At 43.3% G+C, this 10,333-nt stretch overlaps 1 protein-coding gene across 1 annotated transcript in view; it reads left to right on the top strand.

The window, feature by feature from the left end:
* Nucleotides 1-7,025: 7,025 nt before the first annotated feature.
* Nucleotides 7,026-10,333, top strand: part of LOC144693109 (uncharacterized) — a 94,213-nt gene continuing 90,905 nt past the window's right edge. Inside the window, exon 1 of the mRNA XM_078562524.1 lies at nucleotides 7,026-7,179. The gene's annotated coding sequence lies outside the window, so the exon portion shown is untranslated. The remainder of the gene's footprint in view (nucleotides 7,180-10,333) is intronic.

The raw sequence follows: 10,333 nt of genomic DNA, 5'->3' as shown, positions 1-10,333 counted from the left end.
GCAATGGAAAAACGCCTAAGAGAGGAAGATGGAAAATAGTAAAATATTTTAGCTAAACAAACAAAAGAAAAATAACCTCCAGTATCACTTCTAAAATGAGCTGACAGTACCACAATAGAGAATTGCTATTTAAAAAAAAGCCAGCTGCAGAGCCATCAGGGAAGCTCCAAGACTAGCACATAATGTTCATGACAGAACATTGTCAGAATATAGAACACACTGATGCTCTTTCAGTCATGTGAAAGGGCTTCAGGTTCAGCGATGCTTGTAGCAACCATGAGGACAAATTTTCATGTTGCTTGCCTGGTGTTGGCTGGTATGATGCAACACAAATTCAAATAAATACTTGCATGTCTAGGACTGATTTGTTAGTACAGAGGATAATAACTGGTGATTTGATAGAGATGATTACAATGATCAAGGAATAGAGCAGACTAAATAGAAACTAACTGTTTCCAATAAAGAAGTCCAGAACAAGGGGATGTGGATATATGATTAACTGGAAGGGATTTGGACAGAGAGCAGGAGAAACCTTTTTTTGCATAAAAGATTGCATTACCAGAGTTGGTGATTGAAGCAGAGATCTCATCAACATTTAAGAAGATTAGATTGTTTTTGAAGGAAAATGGAAGAAAGGAATATGGGAATGGAACAGGCGTGTGGAAATTGGAATGCTTCTTATGTGGAGAATAAACATGCCAGATTAGAGCTCTTGAGCCACACCAGGGAATGTTTAACACAGAGTTGACCACCACAGTGCAGTCTATTCTGTATAGCAATTTCTATGTACTATAATTCCACATAATTTGTATTGCTCCAAAAAGTCTAAACTGAGTACATTCAAAGGCCAAGTTCCACCATTCATCAGAAATCCTGCGGCAACATGGAAGGAGCGGAGAATCAGAGAACCATGTCTGTTTGGGATTGAAATGCATTCATGTACTAAAGGTCCTACCTGAGTTGCCGTAGTTATGTGACATGACACACAGACTGGGGCCACGTTACATTCGGTTCTAAAAAAAGACATTGGGCAAAATCATCCCAGGTTTGCACTAAGTGTGGTAGCAGGCAGGAAAAAGAACGTTTTACCTGCCAGCTGCAATGGTGGCTTTTCACGCCGTATTGTCCCAATCCCACCTTATTAATCATGCATTCCCAGAAAACATGCCAGTTTGATGGCAGGTGGGCTCTCATTTGCCTGCCACACTGAAACATCGCTGCTCCCTCACGCTGAGTGCCATATTTAAAGTGCAGCTGCATGCATATCTCTCAGTGTTTCCAGCCCAGGACTGCTGCACAGAAGACATGGCCCCGAAAGGCAAGAAGACTGCAGCCCCCCGATTCAGTGATACATTCCTGGAAAGCCTTTTGGATGCCGTGCAGGCCCGCTGTGATATCCTCTACGCCCCGGTCTGGCTACAGGAGGTCCAGCAGTCTCACCAATGTGGCTTGGTAGGCAATGGCAGTGGTGATCAGTGCCAATTCTGCACAGAAGAGGTTGGCCATCCAATGCAGAAAGAGGATGAATGATCTCATCTGTGCTGCCAGGGTAAGGCAGCCATCTCATCACTCTTAACTCATACACTTACAAGCCCATCACACGTTTACTGGCATCTCACTCACTGTCAGCTCAAGGGACATCACCACTCACTCTCTCACACAGCCTCACATCTCCATCTGGCCTCATTTCTTCTGCAGACTGCCTCCTCAGCCCTCACCATCTTGAGGCCACTTGCACAGATCACCTTGTGCCCCCCTGCACCCCCTGGGATACTCGCTTCCCCAGTACAGCCCTTGACCTGCAGCCTCTTCCATTGCCTGAGGCCACTTCTCCCCCTTCCCCAAGCAAGACCTTGCCCTGCAGCTATTGAAAAGCCTGCCTTATGGTTGGTCTGGTACGTAGAGACCTGCCCGTGATGTGTTGCTGTTTGTGAAGCATGGTACTGATAACTGCAAGTGCTGTCCGAAGCAAGATAGGCAAACAAACCTCCAAGTCCCAAGGGAAGTGCTCGCTAGGTGGATGTTGCTTATGTACTGTTGTGAAACATGTCGAGATGATGCTTGGATGATGCAGCGTGGGGTGATGATTCCAGCGAGCAGGGCTTTTAATGAGATGTAGATGTATTACAATGAAGTTCCCAATGTCCAACAGCGGGAAACGCAGCCCGCCATTGACGGGCAGAGCGGATGATTGCAACTGGTTTCACAATGTCATGAAACTGATTTTTGGCCTTCTTGCCATATTGTCCAATCATGCTGCCAAACACGCCCACCACCAATGGGCATGGAAAATTCCGCCCATTGTACTAAAAGCAATGTACTCTTTGAGCTTGTAACATGGTGTCAGAAGTGGAGCTGAGATTGAGTTTTGAAGAGCTGGAGAGAAGCCACAGCCACTGAAAGGGGAACTCAGAAATGTTCACAGCTGCAGAAAGCTGCTAAATAAAAAAATGAAGCCCTCAAAAGTAAGGCTGAGGCTATACAATAGCACAATACTCATGCCGAGAGGACAAATTAATCTGAGAGCCCAATGCAATGGCAAGAATGAAGACCTGGAGTTCCAGATCATAGATAGTACGCAAAAGGCACTCATCTCAGCGGGAGTAAGTCTGAAGCTTGGACTGGTAACCCTAAACATGTCAAAAGAGATTTATAACATGTCACAGCACACCAAGCCATTGACTGCTGACAGATCCTAGAGGAGTACAAAGATGTGTTTACGGGGTTTGGATGTCTTCCTGTTGAATATTATCTCCAAGTGGATGAGAGCGTAAGACCAATTCAGCAACTGTCAAAAAGAATTCCAGCTGCCCTCAAGTCCAGCCTAAAAAATAAGATACAAGAGCTGGAAAAGAAGGGAGTAATCGAGAAAGTAACAGACGTGAGTGCAAAAAATCAAGGTGAAATGGCAGAAAGCCATATTTCATTTTGACAGAACTGCCAAACCATTGCCAGAGTTGAGCATTGGAGAGCCAGCCAGGGTACAAACCTTCAATGCTGTCAACAGGAATCTGCCCACATGGTAACTTGGGACATGCGAACAGCAGTTGTCATCTCGATCGTACGTGGTGGACATGAATGATCAAATATATTAGCACAACAGCAGGCATATATGAACAACTAGAGAAGCTGTTCCTTCACCGCAGGCAGCTGATCAGGAAGATGTGATCTCACCAGCTGCACAGAGTACAGAGTGACCATCACTTCCAGAGGTCCACCGTCCCAGCAACGGAAATGGGGCAACAACAATAGTTACCAAGGCAACAACATGTGCCATGGGAATGACACTCTCCAGATAGGGACCATCACCCAGCTGAACAGGCAATGACAACATGCACACATACTATTAAGAGACCTGCATGATTTAACAACTATGTAAGCAAAGCATATGCAGAGACTGATGAAAATAATGAACAGTTTGTTAATGCATGAGAACAGTGGGTGTATAGTGAGTAACTCAGGTAACTCACAGTTACACATGATAATACATCCAAATTTGTGTTTTGTTCATTATATAAAGGGGGATGATTCAAATTGAAATGTAACCGTGTATTAAAGGTCCTACTTGGCTTTCTGTAGTTATGTGACCTCTGCAGGAGGCACAGGTTGGGGGCAAATATTTTACATTCTAATAAAGACATTCGACTAGAAGCAATGTACTCTTTGAGCTTGTAACAATGGCCAGAATTTTTCCCTCGGGCAGGCTCGGCAGGAGCAGTCGGCTCCAATTTAGGCCCACCTTGCATGGATCGTGAGTAGCAGCACTACCTGTATGGGTGGGGGGAGCAGGGAGAGTGGGCCTGGAGCACAGTTCGCACATGTGCGCAAAAGAGTGCTTCAATCTGCCTGAAGCATGGAGCTGCCTCAGGGAGATTGAAGGGCTTTTTTAAAAAATTGTAGAAGACAGTAAAAAATTTTTTAAAATACGTCCCCTCATGTGACTCTGTCACATGAGCTGGGACATGTTTTTAATTCAAAAATAAAGTTTTCAGTTAATGTTTATTTGCTTTAAGAAACCTCATCCCGCTTGTGGATGAAGTTTCCTAAAAAATGTAAAGGCCGCTTGGCTTTTTCGCCTGCCTGCCAACCACAAGGTTGGACGGGCAGCGTAAATTTGATTTTATTGAGCTTGTTAATGGCCTTAATAGGCCTTTCAGTTATCAGCGGGTGCGCATCCAACTCCGGCACGCACCCGCCAAACCAAATAACACGCAAGTTCGCCTTGACCTCGGGATGCACGCCCAATGTCATCGCGCATCATATTACGCTCGGGCACATGCCCCCATGCCGAACATAAAATTCTGCCCAATGTCTGTGCTCAATTCTCCCTGATCTTTATGCCTTGTGAACTGAGCATCCCACAGCAGAAAAGAGCAGGGAATCGGTCCTAAAGCTGGTGTAGAGAGAGCAATAAGGGGAAGGAAAACTAATAGCAGGGAAGCCCAGTTATTCCCTTGAAAGCCCAGAAAAGCTGCCTTGATTTTCTAAGCCCACAATCACATCATTAAAAAATTTAAAGCATTACTACCCTGAGGCCTCCATAAGACTATAAGACATAGGAGCAGAAATTAGGCCATTCGGCCCATCAAGTCTGCTCCGCCATTCAATCATGGCTGATAAGTTTCTCAACCCCATTCTCCTGCCTTCTCCCCATAACCTTTGATCCCCTTACCAATCAAGAACCTATCTATCTCGGTCTTAAATACGCTCAATGACCTGGCCTCCACAGCCTTCTGTGGCAATGAATTCCATAGATTCACCACTTTCTGGCTAAAGAAGTTTCTCTTCATCTCTGTTCTAAAAGGTCTTCCCTTTACTCTGAGGCTGTGCCCTCGGGTCCTAGTCTCTCCTACTAATGGAAACATCTTCCCCACGTCCACTCTATCCAGGCATTTCAGTATTCTGTAAGTTTCAATCAGATTCCCCCTCATCCTTCTAAACTCCATCGAGTATAGACCCAGAGTCCTCAAACGCCTCCTCTGAATCTGGGTCTGATTCATGGCACCTTTCCTTGGCACTGAGTCCAAATCACACGACCTGCGGTTAAAGAAATATTTGGGTCCAAATGACATCGTAGGGCCCTGGTTTTTGAAAGTTGATAATACCTATTTCTGCCTACAGAAAACCAAGAGTTAACATTAAGGCTGGCCAAAGTGCACTGGGAATGGGGAGGTGATTATCCTGCCTCTATTTTAACCCCTTGCACACCCAGTTCTTCCTAGGTCCTGAGGGGTTGGGTGGGGGAGGTAAGATCAGGATTATTCATTTTATTGTTTTTTGTTGAAAGGGAATTTTTATTTCGGAGTATAAGGTTAAAATGACTGTTATAAGATAGAAAAAAATCCAATATTTTAAGCAAGTTTATACTCGTATAGATTATATTTACTTTGAGGATTCTGTGAGAAGAAAAACAAAAATGCTGCTGATCTGTTTATATGGTAGATTTTCTTGCTTCTCTCTTTCTGTCTCACCCTGTACCCCATGGCATCATGAGATCATGACACATCGTCTACACTGCTGTTTTATGTAATCCAATCTTCAAGCTCCTACTGCTTATTCCAGTTTTGTGTTCACCTCACTTCGACAAAGCTGTTCCTTGCACTAACCCCCTCACTTTCACTGATCTTATGGATTTATATGGAACGACATAGAACTTACAACCAGAAACATGCCATTCAGCCCATCTGGTCTAATCTGGTGTTTATGCTTGACACAAGCCTCCTCCCATCCTACTTCATCTTATCCTAACAGCATATCCTTTTGCTCTTTTCTCCTGCAAGTGCTTATATAATTTTCCTTAAATGCGTCTATGTTTTTCACTTCAATTACTCCATGTTGTATTAAGTTCCATATCCTAACCATTCCCCAGCTGAAGAAGATTCTCCTGAATTCCTTATTAAGTTTATTAGTAACTATCTTATATTCATGGGCCATAGTTTTAGATTCCTTCACAAGTGGAAACATTTTCACTAAATCTATCCTATAAAACCCTATTAAAGACCGCTATTAGGTCACCCCTCGGTCTTCTTTTTTCTAGATAAAAGAGACCATGTTCAGTCTTTCCCGATTGATAGATTTACCTTTCACTGTCCCCTGGCTCTCTGAACTTCACTACCCTACCGGTCATCGGGTTTCACTCCCATTGCTCCTCCTCCTCTGCTGGTATATCCGACACCATAACATACCTCCGCTGGACTCCTGAATAAACCTTTGTTTCTTGATGTCAGCTCTTCACTCCTTCTTTGTCCTCCAGCAATGTGTCCAGTCTAAATCTGGAAAAACTCAGCAGGTCTGGCAGCATCGGCGGAGAAGAAATCAGTTAACGATTCGAGCCTTCATGGCCCTTCGGCAGAACTGAAGCATAGTTAGAAGAACTCCTCCCTTCTTCTAACTATGCTTCAGTTCTGCCGAAGGGCCATGAAGGCTCGAAACGTTAACTGATTTCTTCTCCGCCGATGCTGCCAGACCTGCTGAGTTTTTCTAGGTAATTCTGTTTTTGTTTTGGATTTCCAGCATCTGCAGTAGCTTTTAGCTTTTTGTTTTTATTCAGTCTAAATCTCTTTGAATCAGCACCTCCCTGACTTCCTTTAAGATCTTTCATAAAATTTATCTCTTTGACCAATCTTTAGGTCACCCCTTCAAATATCTCCTTCTCTGACTCAGCATCCATTCTGGGAGCTTATGTCCCTGTGAAGCCCCCTGGGTCATTTTTCTACATTATATATAAATGGAAGTTGTTATTGTTTTAGGGGAAAAAATTTGCTGTGTAAGATCCAGTAAAGAACAGTTCATATCAATAATTCTGAGTTATTCTTAAACTACTGTGACTGTCCTAGGAATAAAGGCATATTTGATTGCTCAGCCTTGGTCTAAATGCAGCAGTCCAGTTGTTCCTTTAAAACTGTGGGTTTCAATTTCAAAGGATATTAGCCTTGACGACACTGCCTTAGTTTTGGTTAGGCAGCTAGATTAGAAGAGACCCAGCCAAATTTAACTCTGATGGACCGCCTCCTTAATCCTTACATAGACGAAACTAGTTTCACAAAAAGTCCTCCTCAGTTGTCACTCATACACTGGTAGAAAGCAGCAGCCAGGCTGGCGATCAGGGCTCGTTCACTTCAAGGCTAGTTTCTACAAATTCTTAAGATTCCCTGGTCTAGAACTGTACAAGATCTTCTGGTAAGTTTTAGGATTGCACTTATCCCTTATATGCGAAGTTAGTACAGTCTGCAGTAAAAGAAGGTTTGAATATCTCAAACTAAAAATCTTAATCACAGATTTGTTTCTTATTCAACAAGACTCTATTCTGTTGAAGGAAAACTAGAAGAAGGTATACTTCTATTAAGGCATTTCTTGTTAAACTTGTTAAATCATGAAACTATCTTTTTGAATGTGTTCATTAGTATCCCAGGGACATAACTGAGAGTGTTGGTCTGGTACTTATTAAGATGTGTGCAGGATCAAAATATCACTCCTGGTTATTTTGTATTTTTGCCAAGGAAACTTGACTCAGAAACAAGGGCTGTAGCAATAGAAAAAAAGCAAAACGGTGTTTGGTCATGACAGTTGTAAAGGAGAAGATCATGCTACTGCATATCAGGGCAAGAACTTCAGGCATGTCCACTATGGTTTTGATTACCATGCTGTGTACGAAGCACACAAGGTCAGAATTTCCAAACAGTGGAAAACCTGCCATTAAAATTTTGCTTTGCATTAGAATGCAAATTTAATCTATACTTTTCTCTGCTTGATAGTAGTAGAGGTTTGTTTGTGCTAAATTAATTGAGGGTAGAAAAATAAATGTCAAATTCTGGGTGATCCCAAATGATACAAAATATGTACACAATTGGACACAGAAAGCACTGGCTCCTGCTGGTTACAAAATTAAAGGGGAAGTAATGTAAACTACCATTTCATTTGGAATGTGTTATTTATCTCGACTGCAAATTACACAGAAAGTAAGGAGCAATAGGTCAAACAAAAGTGAAAGGATAATAAGCATTGTGTGTCTTGGGACTGCAAGCAGCTGAGTGTTAACTGATAAACAAGTGAGCCAAAGTAAAGTTTAACAGTACACAGTGGCATCTGTTCTGATGATGCCACTTTCCAAAACAGTTCCTCTGACATGTCTTCCTCTTCCTTAACCGAGGTTTTCCACCCACGGTGGTTGACAGGGCCCTCAACCGTGTCCGGCCCATCTCCCGCGCATCCGCCCTCACACCTTCCTCTCCCTCCCAGAACCATGATAGGGTCCCCCTTGTCCTCACTTATCACCCCACCAGCCTCTGCATTCAAAGGATCATCCTCTGCCATTTCCGCCAACTCCAGCATGATGCCACCACCAAACACATCTTCCCTTCACCCACCCTGGCAGCATTCCGCAGGGATCGTTCCCTCCGGGACACCCTGGTCCACTCCTCCATCACCCCCTACACCTCAACCCCCTCCCACGGCACCTTTCCATGCAACCGCAGAAGGTGCAACACCTGCCTCTTTACTTCCCCTCTCCTCACCGTCCAAGGGCCCAAACACACCTTTCAAGTGAAGCAGCATTTCACTTGCACTTCCCTCAATTTAGTCTACTGCATTCGTTGCTCCCAATGCAGTTTCCTCTACATTGGAGAGACCAAACGCAGACTGGGTGACCGCTTTGCAGAACACCTTCGGTCTGACCGCAAGCATGACCCAGACCTCCTTGTCGCTTGCCATTTCAACACCCCACCCTGCTCTCATGCCCACATGTCTGTCCTTGGCCTGCTGCATTGTTCCAGTGAAGCTCAACGCAAACTGGAAGAACAGCACCTCATCTTCCGACTAGGCACTTTACAGCCTTCCAGACTGAATATTGAGTTCAACAATTTTAGATCATGAACTGTCTCCTCCATCCCCACCCACTTTCCGATCCCCTCCTTTTTTTTCCAATAATTAAATAGATTTTTCTTTTCCCACCTATTTCCATTATTTTTAAATGTATTTCCATCCAATGTTTTATCTCTACCCTTTAGCCTATTTCGATCCCTTCCCTTCTTCCCACCCCCACTAGGGCTATCTGTACCTTGCTTGTCCTGCTTTCTACCCTTAATTAGCACATTCCTTAGATAATATCACCACCTTCAACGCCTCTTTGTCCTTTTGTCTATGGCATCTTTTGGCTATCTCCACCTATCACTGGCCCTCTATCCAGCTCTGCCCCCCTTAAACCAGCTTATATTTCACCTCTTTTCTATTTTTACTTAGTTTTGTTGAAGAGTCATACGGACTCAAAACGTTAACTGTGTTCCTCTCCGCAGATGCTGCCAGACCTGCTGAGTTCTTCCAGGTACTTTTATTTTTGTTTGTAACAGTACACTGCCTGAATTAATAACAACTTTGGAGTTACTTGTATTTTGCAAAATATTTTCCTGAAATAATTTTTAATGCTTATTGTGCGTTTGATATAAATGATGATATAGATTAATATGATCTATATAAATGGATATGAGTTTGTATCAAGGAGAGTGTCTTAAGATTGAACAGAGTTTAGTTATGGTATACACCAGACAAAATGTGATTACTCAAGCAGCCACATTAACTATTTGGTGTATAACGTATAGCAGTATCAGAATGCTTGAAAGTTATCAAATACACTCCTGCAGTAATCATGTTCTGTCTCACAACTAATGTAGAAAGTAAGCAGCTGCTCAACACATTTTCAACAACAATCACAGCATTAGGTTCTGAGCAGTAGCATTCAGTAAAACACAGGTTGCCCCATGCAATTCATGTTATTTCACAGCAACTATTTCATAAAGTAGTAACACTTGTGAATTCCCCACAAAGTGAATTTACATGATTTTACATACCTGTCATTCCACTTCTGTGTTGTCCGATTGCTTATCTAATGTCCAATACCGGATGAGCAGCAATTTCCTCCGAATAAACATTGGAAAGTCTGAAGCCATTGTCTTCGGTCCCCACCACAAACCCTGTTCCCTCATCATTGATTCCATCCCCCTCCCAGTCTCAGACTGAACCAGGCTGTTCATAACTTCAGTGTCCTAATTGACTCTGAACCAAGTTTCCAAATCCATGTCCTCAACATCACAAAATCCATCGACTTCCCCTTCTATAACATTGCCTGTATCCACTTCTGCCTCAGCTTATCTGCAGCTGTCACCCAAATCCATACTTTAGTTACTTCCAGAATTGACTATTCTAATACTCTCCTGGCAGGTCTGCCATTTTTCACCCTCCAGAAACCCATTCAAAACTTTGCTGCCCATTTCCTAACCCGCAGCAAGCCTGGCTCACCCATTACATCCACGTTCACTGATCTGTATTGCTCCAAGTCCAT

The sequence above is a fragment of the Cetorhinus maximus genome, chromosome 18, assembly GCF_964194155.1.
Source record: "Cetorhinus maximus chromosome 18, sCetMax3.hap1.1, whole genome shotgun sequence".
Taxonomy (NCBI): Eukaryota; Metazoa; Chordata; class Chondrichthyes; order Lamniformes; family Cetorhinidae; genus Cetorhinus; species Cetorhinus maximus.
The sequence above is the reverse complement of the archived record's forward strand: the minus strand, read 5'-3'. Positions and strand labels throughout refer to the sequence as shown.